At 36.6% G+C, this 19417-nt stretch overlaps 1 protein-coding gene and 2 pseudogenes across 1 annotated transcript in view; all 3 read right to left on the bottom strand.

Moving 5' to 3' along the window:
- The window catches only part of BLVRA (biliverdin reductase A), an 85323-nt gene that overhangs the window by 45569 nt on the left and 20337 nt on the right, over positions 1–19417 (bottom strand). The window lies entirely within an intron of this gene.
- Positions 418–18434, bottom strand: LOC112478313 (annotated as a pseudogene).
- LOC112478314 lies at positions 12441–12559 on the bottom strand (annotated as a pseudogene).

The raw sequence follows: 19417 nt of genomic DNA, 5'->3' as shown, positions 1-19417 counted from the left end.
TGAAGAGCTGCCTTTTCTCAAAGGTACTAATTCCAGTGGATGGGATACATGCCCTTAAAATAGGTTTCCTTTATCCAATAAAATTATGATTACTGGTAAGTTTATTGCTTTACAGATGGACAAGATGCTACTAGCACATTTTAGGTATATAACATTCTTTGTTAGAAACTATGAAATCTTTTTAAATCTTTCATAATAATTTATGGAAAATAGATAATATATTAAATTCCACACTGGCTGAGCTATTAACTATAGATATTAATAGGTGAAGCAGCTCTTTAAACAATTAAGACCAAAAATATGTCTTTCTGAAAATACATAATTGAAATGAATAAAACCTGGAAGACCAAAATTGTTACATTATGTTCTATTAGAATTTTTTTTAAAAAATAACACAATTAGTAATCAATTTCTGCTTACAGTATTCATATGTATGAGTTTAAAGGAAAAAAGAAACACCTCTGTACATATATATTTTTTTCTACTTGCACTTTTATTAACAACACTTTCTTAAAGTCAAACCCTCCTTTCCACCTGGCAGTTTTTCAGACCTAACTGTTGACAATAGGAGGCCTCTCTGGTATTGTGAAGTAAATAAGGAAGTGATAAAAGACCAAGCTGTAGCCATTAATCCAAGACTTTGAATTGCACTGGCACCTTCATCTGCCCCTTTCCCACCACCATCATCAAGCCCATCATTTATAAAATGACCCATTTCTTCAAGTTTTAGATTTTTATTTGTTTCCCATTATTGTTAACTTTGGCAATATTATAAGAAGCCTGCTGCTGACCTTCTTGCCTAACAGGAAATCATCTAACTTGCTGTATACATAAACCAGTAGCATAGCTTCCATTACCATAATAAACTGACTAAAGAAGAAAAGAAATACTCAATGCTAAGGAGAACTGCAGCTCCTGAGAACCTGTACATCAAATCTAGCAAGTTTTAGCTGACATCTTTGTCTAAACATTCTAATTCATGGGCTAACTTTCTTGGTCTACAAGGTTTGGAGCTGGTGGGAATTATTCTCTGGGAACATGTGCCAAATAGAGGCTGTGAAGCAATAGGCTGGGTTGGGTTTGTATCTGATGTGGCCTGAGCTTAAACTTCAGCTTGATATTGCACATAATAGATCATAATACTAATGAGCATACATGTTTGCCACCAAAGTATCTGCAGTGGGCTTAAAGTAGGCTATACTGGGAATCTAACTGGAATGAATTGCCCAAGAACCTGATTGTCAACATTTCTTTGTGTTACACGTAGGAACTGATGACCCTATATGGTTATTGGTTTTTATGTGGATAGGTAAGTTATCTCAATCCTTCTGAGGAAGAACTGGCAGCTCTAAACAATGTTTCTTTATTGGATTATGGAGTGGTTGATCTTGAATAATTTGAAGTATAATTACTGTTAGATGCCAATGTTTCATGACTTTCTCAATTGCTACTGGGTTTTAGAGAACTGGGAGTTGACTAAACACACAAATAATAAGCCATATAACATTCACCTTGTTTTCTGATGTCTTTCCTTTTTCAAATTTATTATCTCACGGTTTGTATGGGTCAGAAATCTGAACATGGCTTACCTGGGTCTTCTACTCAGATATCACAACATTGCATTCAGGAGCTGACCAGGTTATATTCTCACCAGCTCAGGGTGCTCTCCCAGGCTCATGTGGTTGCCAGCAGAATTTAGATCCTCATAATCGTAAGAGAGGCCCTCAGCTCCTGGAAGTCGCCAGCGGTTCCCTGACAAATGTCCCTGTCTATAGGCATTTCACATTATAGCAATCCGCTTCTTGATTCTAGCAAAATTTCTCTCTGTGGAAAGGTTCTACAGATTCTATTTATTTAATAGGTTTAGTTCAAATGTATATGTACATACACACACACACACACACACACATTCAAGTTGCTCATTTCTTTTAAAATAAATTTACTTATTTAAATTAGTTTCAAGTATACAGTACATTGGTTAGACATCTATATTGTTCATAAAACAATTCCCCCAATTGCTCTCTCCCTCTCCTAGCTCTCCACTTAGCCGTATTAATGCTAACTGCATTCCCTGTGCTGTGCTCCCCATACTCGTGCCCAACTATCGACTACTAATTTATACTTCTTTAATTCTTCACCCCACTCTCCCAGCCTCCCAACCCGTCCCCTCTGTCACCAAATTGTCCACTATATTTGTGAGTATGTTTTTGATTAGTTTGTTCTTTTTGTTCGTTAGAGTCCACATATAAGTGAAATCATAGTTTCAGAGTCTTATAAGAAAACTGTTGAATTCCTAGCCATATAGGCATGCACAATACACTCTTATTATCCTTTTAATACTTGTAGACTCTAGACTCATAGCGATGTCCTTTATCTCAAATTTGATATTGGTAATTTATGTTTTCTCTCTTTTTTTCCTGAACTGTCTATAAGTAAATACAAATACTTGTATGTATTTTTAAATGGCCTCTTATTGAAGAGATCTCTTAGAAACATCTATTCTATGATCTTAAAATGATCTTAAAACCAATAGCTTTTGATTTCGCTGATTCTTTTTTAATTTTTATTTTTTTCTGTTTCCTAATGCATTGATTTCTGCTCTTATCTTCATTCAAATTTTCCGCTTCTTTGGAGTTTAAAATCCTTCCTTCCTTCCTTCCTTCCTTCTTTCCTTCCTTCCTTCCTTCTTTCCTTCCTTCCTTCCTTCCTTCTTTCCTCCCTTCCTTCCTTCCTTCCTCCTTTCCTTTTCCCTTTGCTTTTCTCTTTCCTTTTCCCTTTCCTTTCCTTTCCTTTCCTTTCATTTCTTTCTTTCTTTTAGTTTCTGAGGATGGCAGTTTAGATCATTGATTTGAAAACTTTCTTCTTTTCAAAAATAGGCATTCAGTGCTATAAATTTCTCTGTAAGTACTAGCAATGGTTTAGTTGCATCCCACAAATTGTAAAATGTCATGCTTTCATTTTCAGTTAACAATACTAATTTCCTTTTTGATTCTTTGGCCAACGGATTATTCAGATGTGTGTTTAAATTGCAAATGTTTAGCAATTTTCCAGATATTTTTCTGTTATGTATTTCTCACTTAATTTCATTGTAGTCAGATGACATTCTTTAAATGATTTGAATACTTTATTATTATCTAGATATGGTTTATCTTGGTAAATGTTTTGGGCACACCTGAAAAGAATGTGTATTCCACTGTTGTTAGGTAGACTGTTCCACAAGTCTATTAGGTCAAGTTGGTTGATAAGGTTGTCCAAGTCTTCTATAACCTTATTGGTTTTGTCTTTTTAAAAAATCAATTATTGAGAGGTATTAAAATTTCTGAATTTTAAATATGCACATTTCTCTTTTTAGTTCTATCAATTTTTGATTCATGTATTATGAAACTGTTATTAGGTACATAAATGGTAGGATTGTTATATCTTCCTGAATAATTGACCCCTTCATCATTCTAAAATGACCATTTTTATTCCTGGTAGTATTCTTTACCCTGAAATTAATTTTGTCTAATATTAACTATCCACTCCCAGGTTTCACTGATTGGTATTAGCATGGTATTTTTTTTTCCAATCTTATGTGTGGTTTTATATCTAGTTTCTTATAAGCAGAATATAGTCAAGACTTGCTTTTTAAATCAAACTAACAATCTCTGCCTCTTAATAAAGTTAGACAATTTACACAGTGATTATCAATATGGTTGGGTTTCAGTCCACCATCGTGTTGTTTGTCTTCTATTTGTCCAATCTGTTCTCTCTCTCTTTTAGTGCCTTCTTTTAGATGAATAGAACATTTCTTGTTATTCCATTTTATCTCATTTGTTGGCTATTTGTTGTAACTTTTTTTAGTGATTATTTTAAGGATTTTATATTATACATATTTTACTTACCACTGTCTACCTTAGAGTAATATTATACCATTTCACATATAAGAACCTTGCAACAGTATACTTCCATCTCTTCTCTCCAGGACTTCGTATCATTGTTGTTACACAATTTACTCCTATATTTGTTATAAATCCCACAAAATATTCGTCAAAATTAAGTCTGGAAAAGATAAATCACTCTATGAGTTCTAAGTATACAGTTTTAACACAGGAAATTAGAGGCTTACATAAACCATTGCAACCACTGGGGAGCTAAAGCCAGAGAAGCCATCGCTGACCATGTCCCTGCCATATTGAAACAAGTGAGTCTCAAGAGCTTGCTTGGAAGCCAAGATGTCTGGAAAGAGTTTACATCCTCTCTCAGGCTGCAGCTTGGGAGAAAGTGATTCATAGGAGCTTGACTGCCTGTTACTGCTAAACTACACACCGTCCTTGGCTCAAACCGGCCTTGGTTTACACATCTGAGTACAACTTTACCCTGTATTTAATAGTATCTTTCTTCAGCCTTCCAAATTTCCTGAAAGTGCAACTAACTGGCCAACCTCACATATAAATGGGAACTTGAAGAAATGTAGTTCCAAGCTTCTCTTCTTTGAACCCTAGAAGAATAAGAGAAGAATGGCCACAATGCCCAACTGACAAGAAGCAATTTAGCCCAGTACCTGCTGGGGAAGTCTAGTTTTTAATTTTTATTTTTTGACAGTCTCATGTACCAAAAAGCAGTAAGTCAGTCATTAGAAAAGTCTATACAGCCAATACACATACCCCTGATCAAAAGTCTGTTTCTTCTTTAACCAAGGAGACAAGCAATCTCCTTATTATGCTAAATATTTATGGCATTCCCAAGATTAACTATTGAATTACTAAATTCCAGATAACAACCAAGAACATAAGCTTCTTCTTAGCTTTAAAAGAGCAATAAGGTTAAGAAACATATCAATTTCTGTAATAAACCAAATTGCTTTTTTTAAAAATCTCATTAATGATACACACAATCTTGCATACGAAACCTGGCTTACATAGTGTCAAAATGAATGATTAAGTGCTTTAGAATGTGGGTTGGACGTTTCCTTGAAAAACTAACACACAGGGACAAGATGTGGGTGAAAATACTGATGTGTTAACAGTTGAGTTCCTCTTTGGAAAAGAACTGTATTTTTGAGGAAAATGACTTGCTAGACCATCTTATCTGTGCCTCTTCATTTTACATGAGGCCTCTTCAAAGTATGTTGTGAAAGGAAACTGCAAATCAAAGTGATGAGGATTTCCAGTTTCCCATTCCAAATGTTAAGGAGCTGCAAGTTGCAACTCTATCCTAACAACAAGCAAAAAGCTAAAAGGCTGAAAACATAACAATTCTTCTAGGATCCTTTAGAGAGATGAGGATACAAGACAAACTGCAGCCCCCAAGATTGGAGAGACAGAGATGCTAATGCAGAGAGTAACAACTTACCAGAGGAGAGACTCATAAGTGGAAACCACCGCAGGAACCAGTGCTATAATAGGAAAGCCCGAACTGTAATGGATGAATTGCTGGAGGCTCAGTGTGAACAACTCTGAGAGTTAAAAATTCCAGGGAATGAGTCACAGGGAGACCCTCTCAATTTTGTGAGATGTATCTCCAGGAGCTTGACCAGACTTCAACAGTAAATACTAGAGAAATTTCTCCTTGTTCTTCCAGCAGGGGAGAAGGAAAGGAACCATTCTGAAATATACCAGTGCACTCTGTTCTTCTTAATAAGGCCTGACCTCAGAGAAAACTAGTTTACCAGAGGCTACCCTGCTAGGGTATTATCAGGGCTTAAATGATCTCAGGGAAAGAAAATACCAAACTCCAGTCCACTCTAGAATTCTACTTGGGAGAAGAGAAATACCCAACTCCAACCCACTCTAACCAACTCAAGAGGGGAGGAAAAAAAAACTGAGAAATGCTTGTGAAGTTCACAGTCCATCAGCACAGTCTCACTAAAATTCTGAAACCTAAACATTGGACTACGGAATGATTCTCTTCCCCTCACAACTCACCACCACATTATTAAAGGCCTATTTACAGTACTTCCTTTAACGTAGTATATTATATCTAGCTATAAAGAAAATATGGCAAACCATAAAAAGAGGCAAAAAACAATTTGAAGAGCCAATGCAAGCATCAGAACCAGAAATGTCAAGGATGTTGGAATTACCAGTCTGGGAATTTAAAACTATGATGAGTATGCGTAAGACCCTAATGAGTTGATGGTATGCAAGAACAGATGAGCAATGTAAGCAAAGATGGACAGCCTAGGGATAAACCAAAAAAAAAAAAAAAAAAAAAGCTAGAGATCAGAAATTGTGACAGAAATGAAGAAAATCTTTCATGAGATGAAGAAAGAATCTCTGAGCATGAGGATATCTCAATAGTAAACTCCAAAAGTGAAAATCAAAGAGAACAAAGACTGGGAAAAAAAAAAAAAAAAAAAACCCAGAACAGAATATCAAAGGACTGTGGGACAACTACAAAAGCTTTAACATACAGGTAATGTGAATACCAGAAAGAGAAGAGAAAAAAAGAACAGAAGAAATATTTGAAACAATAACGACTGGAAAAATCCCCAAATTAATTTCAAACACTAAAGCACAGATTCAGGAAGTTCAGAGAATGGCAATCAGAAAAATTGCTCCCCACCCCTCTAAAGCAATGACTCATTAAGCATATCATTTTCAAATTACAGAAAAATCAAAGATTAAAAAAAAAACATTTTGAAGGAAGTCAGGGAAAAAAATTGCATTCTACTTCTCAGAAACCATGTGAGCAAGAAGAGAATGAAATGAAATCTTTAAAGTGCTGAGAGAATAAAACAACCGACCTAGAATTCTGTATTCTGTGAGACTATCCTTCAAAAATGAAGGAGAAATAAAGATTTCTCAGACAATAACTTGAGACAATAACTTGAGAAAATTTGATGTAAGTAGACCTACCTTGCAAGAAATGTTAAAAGAATTTCATTAGAGAGATGGAAAATAATATAGGTCAGAAACCTATCTACATAAAGGGAGAGCATCAAAGGATTAAGTGAAGGTAAAATAAATTTTATTTTCCTTATTCTTTGCATTTTTTAAAATTTATTTATTTAAATTAGTTTCAAGTACACAGTATATTGGTTAGACATCTATACAGTTCATAAAACAATCCCCCAAATTGCTCCCTCTCTCCCCTGGCCCTCCACCTGGCCATCATATTAATGTTAATTGCATTCCCTCTGCCATGCTCTCCATCCCTGTGACCAACTATCAATTACTAATTTATACTTCTTTAACCCTTCACCCCATTTTCCCAGCTACAATTGTGAGTATGTTTTTGATTAGTTTGCTCTTTGTTCCTTAGATTCTGCATATAAGTGAAATTCATATGCTATTTATCTTTCTCTGTCTGACTTATTTCACTCAGCATAATAACCTCTAAGTCCATCCATATTGTTGCATATGGTAGGATTTCACTTTTTTAATGGTTGAGTAATATTCCATTGTATATATAAACCATAATTTCTTTATCCAATAGTCTGTTGATGGGCATTTAGGTTGCTTCTATTTCTTGGCTATTGTAAATTGTGCTGCCATGAATAGTGGAGTGCAAGGATCTTTATGAATTATTGTTTTGGTTTTCTCTGCATAAATACCCAGAAATGCAATTGCTGGGTTAAAAGGTATATCCATTTTTAATTTTTTGAGAAACCTCCAGGCTGTTTTCAATAGCGGCTGTACCAATTTGCAATCTCACCAACAATGTACGACGGTTCCCTTTTCTCTACATGCTCGCCAACACTTGTTTTTTGATTTATTGATGATAGCCTTTCTGACAGGTATGAGGTGATATCTCATTGTGGTTTTAATTTGCATTTCTCTGATGATTAGTGACGCTGAGCATCTTTTCGTATGTCTATTATCCATCTGTATTTCTTCTTTGAAGAAGTATCTGTTCAGGTTTTCTGCCCATTTTTTAATTGGATTGTTTGATTTTTTTTGGTTATTGAGCTGTATAAGTTCTTTATATATTTTGGATATTAACCTCTTATCAGATGTAACATTAGCAAATATCTCCTCCCAGTCAGCTGTCTTTTTGTTTTGTTGATGGTTTCCTTTGCCATATAAAAACTTCTTAGTTTGATATATTCCCATTTATTTTTTCTTTTGTTTCCCTTGCCTGAGGAGATATATCTGAAAAGAAATTTCTCTTAGTAATATCAGAGAGTTTACTGCCTATGTTTTCTTCTAGAAGTTTTATGGTTTCAGTTCTTAATATTTAAGTCTTTAATCCATTTTGAGTCTGTTCTTATATATGGTGTAAGAAGGTGGTCCAGCTTTTTTTTGTTTTGCATGTATCTGTCCAACTTTCCCAACACTATTTATTGAAGAGATTGTCTTTACCCCATGGTCTATTCTTACCTCCTCTGTCATATATTAAGTGAGAGTATAGGCATGGATTTATTTCTGGGCTCCTTATTTTGTTCCATTGATCAATGTATATGTTTTTGTGCCAGTACCATGCTGTTTTGATTACCATAGCCCTGTAGTATAGTTTGATATCAGGTAGTGTGATACCTCCAACTTTGTTCTTCTTTCTCAAGACTGCTGTGGCAATTCGGAGTCTTTTATGGTTCCATATAAATTTTAGGATTATTTGTTCTTGCTCTTTGAAAAATGCTATTGTTATTTTGATAGGGATTACAATGAATCTATAGATTGCTTTAGGTAGTATGGTCATTTTAATGATGTTGATTCTTCCTACCCATGAACACGGTATACACTTCCATTTATTTGTATCTTCTTCAATTTCTTTTTTCAATGACTTAATTTCTGAAAACAGGTCTTTTACATTCTTGGTTAATTTGATTCCCAGGTATTTTATAGTTTTTAATGCAATTGTAAATAGGATTGTTCTCTTAATTTCTCTTTCAGAAAGTTCATCATTGGTGTATAAAAATGTCACTGACTTCTCAATATTTATTTTGTAACCTGCTACTTTACTGAATTCGCTGATAAGTTCTAACACTTTTTGATGGAATCTTTAGGGTTCTCTATATATAGTATCATATTATTGGCAAATGAGAGTTTTACTTCCTCCTTTCCAACTTGGATGTCTTTTATTTCTTTTTTCTTGTCTTAATTCTGTAGCTAGGGTTTCCAATACATTGTTAAAGAGGAGTGTTGAAAGTGGCCTTCCTTGTCTTGTTCTTCATCTTAAGGAAAATGCTTTTAGGCTTTCCCCATTGGAGTATGATGTTAGCTGTAGGTTTGTCATATATGGCCTTCATTTTGTTGAGGTATGTTCCCTTTATTCCCACTTTGCTGAGAGTTTTTATTATAAATGGATGCTGGATTTTGTTAAATGCTTTTTCTACATCTATTGATATTATCATAAAGGTTTTTAATTTTTGATTTATTGATGTGGTGTATCACATCGATTGATTTGTGGATAGTGTAGTAACCTTGCATCCCAGGAATAAAACCAACTTCATCATGGTGTATGATAATTTTAATGCATTGCTGAATTCGGTTTCCTAATATTTTGTTGAGGATTTTTGCATCAATGTTCATAAGAGGTATCGGCCTATAGTTTTTTGTCTAGTTTTGGAATCAAGGTAATGGCGGCCTCATAAAGGAAGTTAGGAAGCCTTCTCTCTTCTTGAATTTTTTGGAATAGTTTAAGAAGAGGTGACAATTCTTTGAAAGTTTGGTAAATTTTGCCTGTGAAGCCATCTGGTCCATGACTTTGGTTTTTTGGGGGGAGGTTTCTGATACCGATTCTACTTCATTGGTAGTAATCAGTTGGCTCAGATTTTCTGTTTCTTCTTGACTCGGTCTTGAGAGATTGTATTTTCCTAGGAATGTGTCCATTTCTCCCAGATTGTCCAATTTGTTAGCATATAATTGTTCATAGTATTTTCTTATGGTCCCCTGTATTTCTGTGGAGTCCATGGTATTTCTCCTCTTTCATTTCTGATTTTATTTGAGTCCTCTTTTTTCCTTGATGAGTTTGTCAATTGTGTTTATCTTTTCAAAGAAGAAGCTCTTGATGTCATTAATATTTTGTACTGTTTTTCTAGACTCTATTTCATTTATTTCTACTCTGATCTTGATTATTTCTTTCCTTCTATTCACTTTGGGCTTTGTTTTCTGTTATTTTTCTAGTTCTTTTCCTTGTAAGTTTAGATTGTTTCTTTGAGATTTTTCTTGTTTCTTGAGGTAGGCCTGTATTGCTACGAATTTCCTTTTTAGAGTGCTTTTGCTGTGTCCCATACATTTTGAGTCATTGTGTTTTCATTTTCATTGGTCTCTAGGTATCTTTTGATTTCTTCCTTGATCTCATTAATAACCCATTCATTGTTTAGCAACATGTTATTTAGCCTCCATATGTTTGTGTATTTTCCAGTTTTTTTCCCCAGTAGATGATATCTAGTTTCATATCATTGTGATCAGAGAAGACAGTTGATATGATTTCAATCTTCTTAAATTTATTGAGACTTGATTCGTATCCTAACATGTGGCCTATCCTTGAAAATGTTCCACTGTATTTGAGAAGAATGTATATTTTGCTGCTTTGGGGTAAAATGTTCTGAAAATATCTATTAGATCCATCTGTTTTAGTGTGTCTTTTGGGCCCATTGTTTCCTAGTTGATTCTTTGCCTGGAAGATTTGTCCATTGGTGTCAATGGGGTTTTAAAGTCTCCTACTATGACTGTATTACTATTGATCTCTCCTTTTATGTCAGTCAATAATTGCTTTATGTATTTAGGTGCTCCTATGTTGGGTGCATATGTTTACTAGGGTAATGGCCTCTTGATTTATCGATCCCTTTATCATTAAGTAATGCCTTTTTTTGTCTCTTATTATAACTTTTGTTTTAAAGTCTATTTCATCTGATATAAGTATTGCTACCCGGCTTTTTTTTTCCATTCCCATTTGCGTGAAACATCTTTCCCCATCCCTTTATTTTCATTCTGTTAATGTTGTTTGATCTGAAGTGGATCTCTTGTAGACAGAATATGCATGGGTCTTGTTTTCTTATCCATTTGGGTACCCTATGTCTTTTGACTGGAGCATTTAATCCATTTACATTTAAAGTGATTACTAATAGATACATTGTTACTGCCATTTTATTATTCATATATGTTATTTCTATTTTCTTTTTTGCCCCTTCTCTTTTTATAGAAGATCCTTTAACATTTCTTGTAATGCTAGCTTGTTGGTGATGAATTCCTTAAGCTTTTTCCTGACTGGGAAGCTCTTTATCTCACCTACCATTTTAATCTAAAGCCTTTCCAGGTAGAGTATTCACGGTTGTAGATTATTGTTTTTCATAACTTTGAATATTTCTTGTCATTCCCTTCTGGCTTGCAAAGTTTCCACTGAAAAGTCAGCAGACATTCTTATGGTGGTATCCTTGCAACTAACTCGCTGCCTTTCTCTTGCTGCTTTTAAGAGTCTCTCTTTGTATTTGACCTTTGGCATTTTATTACAATGTGTCTTGGTGCGGGTCTGTTTGAATTCCTCTTGTTTGGGACTCTTTGTGCTTCCTGAACTTGTATGTCTAATTCAGGTTAGGGAAGTTTTCTGTCATTATTTCTTCAAATAGATTCTCAATCCCTTGCTCTCTCTCTTCCTCTTCAGGTACTCCTATGATCCAGATATTTTTATACTTCATGTTGTCCCAGAGGTCTCTTAAACCATTCTCATTTTTTTAATTACTTTTTCTTTTTGTTGTTCTGATTGAGTGCATTTATTTTTCTTATTCTTAATTAACCTAACAATTTGTTCAAAATAAGAACAGCAATAATGTATTCAATTACGTGTGCTTATATATATTTTTTATGTATATATTTATAGGCTTATGTATGCTTATATTTAAGTGAAGTGAATGACAGCAATGATACAAAGAATAAGAGGAAGGAATAGAATTATTTTGTTATTTTATGATACTCACACTAATTGCGAACTGGTATAATTATATGAAAGTGGAGTTGGATTAGCTGTGAATGCATATGGCAAACTCTAGGGCAACCACTAATAAAAGTAAAAAGAGAGAAGTATAACTGATATACTGTAAAAAAAGAAAACCGAATCATACAACATGCTCAATTAAAACCACAAAAGGCACAAAAAGGGCGAAGAGAAAAATAGGAACAAAAAACAAGAGCAACAAAAAAAGAGTAACAAATAATAATTCAACTAAATAATAATCACTTTGAATGTTAATGATTTAAATGCATCAGTTAATAGATAGAGATTGTCAGAGTGGATCAAAAATAAGACCCAACTGTATGTTGTCTACAAGAAACCCACTTTCAATATAAAGACACATATAGAATAAAAGTAAATGAATGAAGATAAATATACCATGCTAACACTAATCAAAAGAAAGCAGGAGTAGCTATATTAATTTCAAGAAGGATATTACATAATAACGGGACCCAAGAAGATATAATGATTTTTTTTTTTTTTTCAGGCAAGGCAACTCTTGGTTGACCTCACAGTTTGCAAGGACCTCATCAGATGACAATCCTTTATTTTTTTTATTTTGATGCCTACAGCACCCAGTCTTCCTAGGTGGTCTCCCATCCAAATATTAACCAGGCCCGACCCTGCTTAGCTTCCAAGATCAGATGGGATTGAGCTTGTTCAGGGTAGCATGGCCATCGACCATAATAATTTTTAACATGTATGCACCTAACAATGGAGCATCAAACCACATGAGCCAAAAACCCAATAGAACTACAAGGAGAAACAGAAATCCAATATCATAGTTGGAGACTTCAATACTCCTCTATCAGAAATGAACAGATCCAGTAGGCAGAAAATCAGTAAGGACATATTTGAACTCAATAACATCATCAATTTTAATTGGATATAACTGACATCTATAGATTACTTCATACGACAACAGCAGAATACACATTCTTCTCAAGCACATATGGAATATTTATCAAGACAGACCACATCTGGGGTATAAAATATACCATAACAAATTTAAAAAGAAAGAAAAAAAAACAGAAATCACAGTGTCTGCTCTGAGACCACAAGGGAATTAAATTAGAAATCAATAACAGAAAGATACCTGGAAAAATATCCAAATATGAGAAGATTAAACAGATCAAAGAGATGGTTAAACTGCTCTGTAGTGATGACTAAAACTTTGGGAGTGGAAATCAGCAGAAAGCAGAGGAAAGAGGAAAGTGCATGTAGGTTCTGAGGAGATTGAAGTGTGCAGAAAAAGGAGCCAGTAAGACATGCCTAGTGGAGGCATAGACAATGGATTTCTAAAAATCAGGATGTCTTAATTTCCATTTTGAGTTGTTTGCTGTGTTCTGCTCTCTTGAACCTTTGGTAAAATGCCACTATATACACAGCTCTGTAGAGACAGTATTTTAAAGAACAAAGGAACAGGATCAGTTTCAAGACAGCAGAAAATGGACACACATAGGAATAGCAAAGTGACTCAAAAACTAATTTAGGGCCAAATCACAGTCACAGAGCGAGCAGGCTCCCCTTCTTGGACTCAGAGAAACTAGTGTTTGGAGCTCCAGATCTGGTAATAGAATTTAGAAAATGTTACAATTAAGAGAATATACTCTGTCAATTTAGAAAAAAAAATGTTTTGAGATTAAGAGGGTGAAAGAAAATGTAAAATCATCATAAAAGAACTTCAAGGTGTGAGACATGAGGATAGATGCAGGACTACCACTTTGGGAGCGGGGAAAGTAAATACAAAGAGTCGGGAAGAACAATCTAATGTTTTTCATTCACTGTTTACAAGGATCAAAAGGTTTGACAACAAAAGTAATGTATAGATTGTTAATATGAAGCTGGTTAAATAAGTTATGGTATACTCCTAAAATGGAATATTATACAGCTATAAAAAGTAACAAAGAAGTTCCTTATATATTGAAAGGTATTGATCTCCAAGATATATTATTGGGAGAGAGTAGCAAAATACAGACCAATGTAAGACGTGTACATTAAGTTTGAGTGAAAAAAAAGGAGAGGGGCAGCTGAAGGGAAAAATATTTGTTGTATATGTTTAGAATCTCTCCAAAAAGATAGCTGAGAAACAATAACATTGGTTGCCTGAGAGCATGAGAAGCTAGGAGAAAAGAGGACTTCTCAAGGGCAAGTTTTTTTTTTCTAAATCCTTTAAAATTTTGAAGCACATGACTATATTAGTTATCCAAAATGCAAATGCTCAAAACAGACATTAATATCCAAAGATGCTCTGAGCAGATGAGAACTCTACAGCTTGTACAGCCTTTGGCTTACTCCCATCTCCTTTTTAGAGATTCCCTCTACAGTGCTTGGCATCCTCTGCTGCCCCACCTCTGGAACTCTCTGTTGTTGACTGTGCCCTGTCCAATGTCACCAAATCACCTGACTCCTCAAATCTCCAAACTACTACTGCCACCTCCACTCAGCCTTTCTGCCCCCTAGATGTGTGTATTTCCCAAAGCTCAAACCTTGCCCTCTGTTCTTTTCTCATCCTGGAGGTTGTGGAGAGCCTTCATTATTAAGGTTTCTGTTACCACTTCTATGCTAAAAGCTCCAACATCTTGAGCTGTGAACCATCCTCTCCTCTAAGCTCAAGTTCTCAAGAAGAAATGTAAACTGGACATTTCCACCTGGCAGTCTCACCCTGACCTGGGTGGCCAGTTATCTGCCCTACCTAACTGGCGGTGCGCTGAGCAGGAAGCAAAGACCAGTGGCTCCCTGAATTCTATCAGGCACCCAGCTTGAAATGTTTGAAATCCTGGGAGTCATTCATGCATTTGACAAACATCCTCTGAAATCAAAGGCCTGACTGTGACTAGTGATCCTTGTCCATCCTTTTCCTCGCAAATTTTCCTTAAAAATTTTCCTTCTTCTACATATTCACTGACCAACCCAAGGTATGGCTTCCATTATAAGATTATTAAACAGTTTCTGAATTATCCTAATATTTAGTCAACTGATATTTAGTGAGGACAAACTATGTGTGAGGGGATACTAAGATAAACAAGGCACACAGCTATACTCAAAGTCAGAGAATGGAAGGTAACAAACAAGAGATAAAGTTTTCAAAGAGAAAACTTTTCATAAAGCAGAAATGACACTTGAATAGTATGGATAGGATTAGCTGATTATGGACAAGAAAAAGGGCACTTATGGAGTCAGAAACATCAGGGCTGGAATCCCATTCCGTTCCTAATACCTGTGACTTAGAGCAATTTATTTAACCCTCATTTTTCTAATCTACAAAGAGAGGTAATAATAGCATATTGTTCATAGGTGTTTTGTTAATATTAAATGGATGTACATCATGCGGAACTGTGTAGCAGATAAACTATGTTATATCATGAAAACATAGTTCAGAATGGAAAAAATAAATATAACAAGATATAAACTATAACACAATACAATTATTTAAATTAAAGTACATCACACCGTGATTGTTAGGGGTTAGAGAACAGGGAGGCTGTGACAGCAAAGAAGCAACAGAAGGGAATGTTTTGGAAGATCTGAATTCTGATTATGGTAATGGGTACACAAATCCATGCGTATATTTTAACTCGCAAAATTGTACACCAAAAAAGGTGAATTTTACTGTATGTAAATGTATTTATAAGAAAAAGGTATTTGTAAAAAAACAATAACATATATTTTCATGACTACATGCAAACAAAAAGGTAAACATTTTCTATATTAGAACAGCTGTTTTTTGGGAGGGTGAGAATAAGGGCAGAGACAAAAAAGGAAGAAAAAATAAATAGAAGAGAGGGACTTTGTACAAATCAATAAAGAAAAGGTGTCATGTCCTAGGGCTAAGAAGTACCCTGTGTGTCTGAGGTCTCCTCCTCTACCCTAAAAAATGGAAAGAGAATGACCTGGAGGAGATAAGTAAAATAAAGGAGATTAAGTACAAAATTAAGGAAGTAAGGAAGTGATGAGCAGGCAGAAAGTTAAATAACAGATCTGAAAAGTATTATGATTTCACTAGTTCAGTAAGTTCCGTGAGTACAGATACCACATCTATATACATGTATCTGTAACTACACACGCACACACGCACACACACATATGGAGAGAGAGACAGACAGACAGACAGACAGACGGACGGATTTTACCATTATAGCCATAAAGCCAAGTCTAGAGTCTGGCACAATGTGTTGTAACAAAAATTTTGATGACTGATTAAATCAAGGAAATAACAGGATTTACAGCATGGAATATAAGAAAGGAATGAGGGGGACATTAGGCTTCTAGGCCAGGTAAATAGAGGACAGTGGTCTCCTTCTATGAGAGGACCCCATGAAGAGAAGCATATTTGGGGCAGGCGAAAAAGAGCAACTCCATTCTAGGTTGAGCTGTGTGTGGAACCTCTAAGTGAAGATGAGCAATCCAGGCTTCTGGATGTATGGATCTGGAATTAAGAAGGCCTGGTTTAACAGATCCATTTGGGACATTCCTAAACATACAACTGACAAATAAAAGCTGTGAGGTCAGCTGAGTTCCCTAGGACAGTGAGTAGAGCAAGAAGTAGCCTAGGAAACACAAACTTTTAAGGAGCAGAGAGAAGAGGAGTCTAAGAAAGAGTCTGAGAAAAGGTAACCAGAGAGACAGGCAGAAACCCTGGGGTGTCATGGAGACATTTAAAGAACATGGGCAGTGTGTCAAATGCTTCAAGGAAAAGGTTTCCACCCAATTTGGCAATATGAAGACCACTAGTGACCTTTACCTGAGAAGTTTTAGTGCAACAATGAGAAGCAAGTCAGATCGTAGTGGGATCAGATGTAAAAGAGAAGTGAGAACATGGTCACAGACATGGAAAGATGAATGTTTAAGGTAAAAGAGAAGGGGGAATAGTTAGAAGGGGATCCAACGTCTGGGAATGTTTTTAAAAGGTTGAGATGAAAAAGCCATCAAAGAAAGAAGGTTGAAATTATAGGACAGAAGAGGTAATTGATGACTGGCGGAACTGTTACCGGGCCAGGCTGTGTAAGCAAAGTTTCTATTCTTTCTTCAGAACTTATAAGACATGAGTATTTGGGTGATTAATAGGGGCCTTCAGATAAAAAGTCAGAGCCACCAAAAAGTAGTTGAAAGAAGTCAGCTCCATGAAGAGAAGGCTAGGGGGATAAGGTAATAGGAAGACTTACTTTTGATTGTTTCCCATTTTGCACTTTTTAAGTTTTGTTCTAGGTATGTGTATTTGCATTATTACAAAAATAAATTTTAAAAAATTATTTAACATCAATTTCATTATGGGCCAAAGCCAGACTGAGGAAGGTTAAGAATGACTTGCGGTATTGAAAAGTTAGGTTCCAGTCAAGACAGTGGGCAATGTAAAAGCAAGTTCATCTCTTTTAATGATGAACAAACAACTTGGAGAATCACCTGAAGTCTAGCTGATCATAACATGTACATCTGAGGATATAAAGAAAAAGCCACATCGAGTCCGGTAGGAGAGGCAAAGACATGAAGGAGGCTGGTTCCACACCTGTGCATGGTGTTTGAGCAGCGAGAAGGAGAGTGTAACTGTGGAGGCTCCCTTGAAGGAACGAGAGGCCCTGGCCCCACACAAGGGCTCCCCAGCCCAGAAAGAGGAGTTCCCACAAAATATGACTATAAAAATCAAAGAGGACTCTGGCCATCTAGTGAGATGGAAAAAAACTGAAAACCCAGATGTCTCATTAAAGGGACTGTGTACAGACTCACTCACTTGTAGACACTCACCCTGGGCTCTGGCAGAGGGTCAGCAGCCTGGGAGGCGCAAGAGACACACAAGAAAATACTGAGTCATGAGGCACCGGGGCAAGGACTGGAGGGACAGCTGCTGTTGCCCCTCTGTTGGGAACCCCTCCAGGCAGTCTATAGGTGGGTGCCACATTGCTTGTGTTGAACTCTCCTCCCCATCCCACAGGCAATTATGAAGCTGCACTAGCTGAGTGAGATCAGCATCAGCTCACTCCACTCTGTGTCTCACTGGGGCCCTGACCCACCCAGCCCACAAGTTGACCACAGCAGCCTGTTTCTGGGCAGCCAGCCCCAACCCACAGCTTCCCTGGGCAGCATATTTATTGGTAGGCAGCAGCCCTTGGCTCACATGGCCCACACAGCAGACTACACATTTCAGGGGATACTTCTGGTGGCAAGCCACTGGTGCCAACCCAAGCTGCAATATCTTTTAGACAGATCACAAGGGTCTGAAGGCCTAAAGAGGACAGCGGTTTACTTTGCTGTGATCTGAGACTTTTATGGAAAGGCACAGATTCAGCACTGGCATGAACCCTGACTCTGCATTGGCTGGGTGAAATTTGTTCACTTCACCCCAGTGACTCCCTAGGTCTCTTCCCCCACCCCAATTCACATACCACTCAAAGACTTTTAAAGCTGTGGAGTTATACAGGCAGCTGGCAGGCAGGCCCAGGCCTTGAGATGCACTGGTCCATTTACTAAGCCATCCCAGGCCCAGTACTGGGGGTAACTGACCTCGCCTTACACTGTGGTTTCTCCCACTTGCCTCCAGATCCAGCGTAGGCAGCAACCATCTGCGGATTGCTTTGTAGCTCCTACCAGATAGCCATAAGCAATCAAAGGCAGCGCCTGGACTTGGTCTACATGGGAGCCCCTCCCAAGGGGCCACTAAACCAACACATCCAAAGTCTGGCATCAGACCACAACAGAGCACCATACCCTGTGGGAGTGGCCAATCTCCACAGCCAGTCAGCCTGAGAGTTAATCCCATCCACTGATGTGCTAACAGCAATCAAGGCTTAGCTACAACAAGGGAACACACAACCACTCAAGGACCAGGTCCAGAGCCCCCGGCACAGGTGATCAAGGAGACTGCACCACTGGGCCACACAGGACACCTAGTACATAAAGCAGCTCTCCTAAGACCAGAAGACATAGCAACCTTACCTAATACATAGAAACAAACACAAGAAAGTAACCAAAATGGGAATACGAAAAGCATTTCCAAGTCAAAGAACAGAACAAAGCTCCAGGAAAAGAACTAAACAAAATGGAGACAAGCAAGGTTGGGAGGCATAACAAATCTTCCTAATATACAGAAACGAACTCAGAGAGGCAACTAAAATGAGAAAATAAAGAAACATACTACAAATGAAACAACAGCAGAAAACTCCAGGAAAAAAAAAAATAAAAAAAACATATGAAATGGAGGCACGCAACCTACCAAAGGCAGAGTTCAAAACAATGGTTATAAGGATGCTCAATGAACTCAGTTAAAGAATAGATGATCTCAGTGAGGACTTCAACAAAAAGACAATAAGTATAAAAACAGGCACAGAAACCATAAAGAAGAACCAGTCAGAATATAAGAATACAATAACCAAAATGAAGACTACACTGGAAAAAATCAACAGCAGATTAGATGAAGCAGAGGACCAAATCAGAGGGAAGGTTGGAAGACAAGGCAGCAGAAAACACCCAAACAGAATAGCAAAAAGAAAAAAGAATTTAAAAAATGAGGAATGTTTAAGAGACATCTTGGACAACATCAAACATA

This window comes from Pteropus alecto, unplaced genomic scaffold (assembly GCF_000325575.1).
Source record: "Pteropus alecto unplaced genomic scaffold, ASM32557v1 scaffold673, whole genome shotgun sequence".
Lineage (NCBI taxonomy): Eukaryota > Metazoa > Chordata > Mammalia > Chiroptera > Pteropodidae > Pteropus > Pteropus alecto.
The sequence above is the reverse complement of the archived record's forward strand: the minus strand, read 5'-3'. Positions and strand labels throughout refer to the sequence as shown.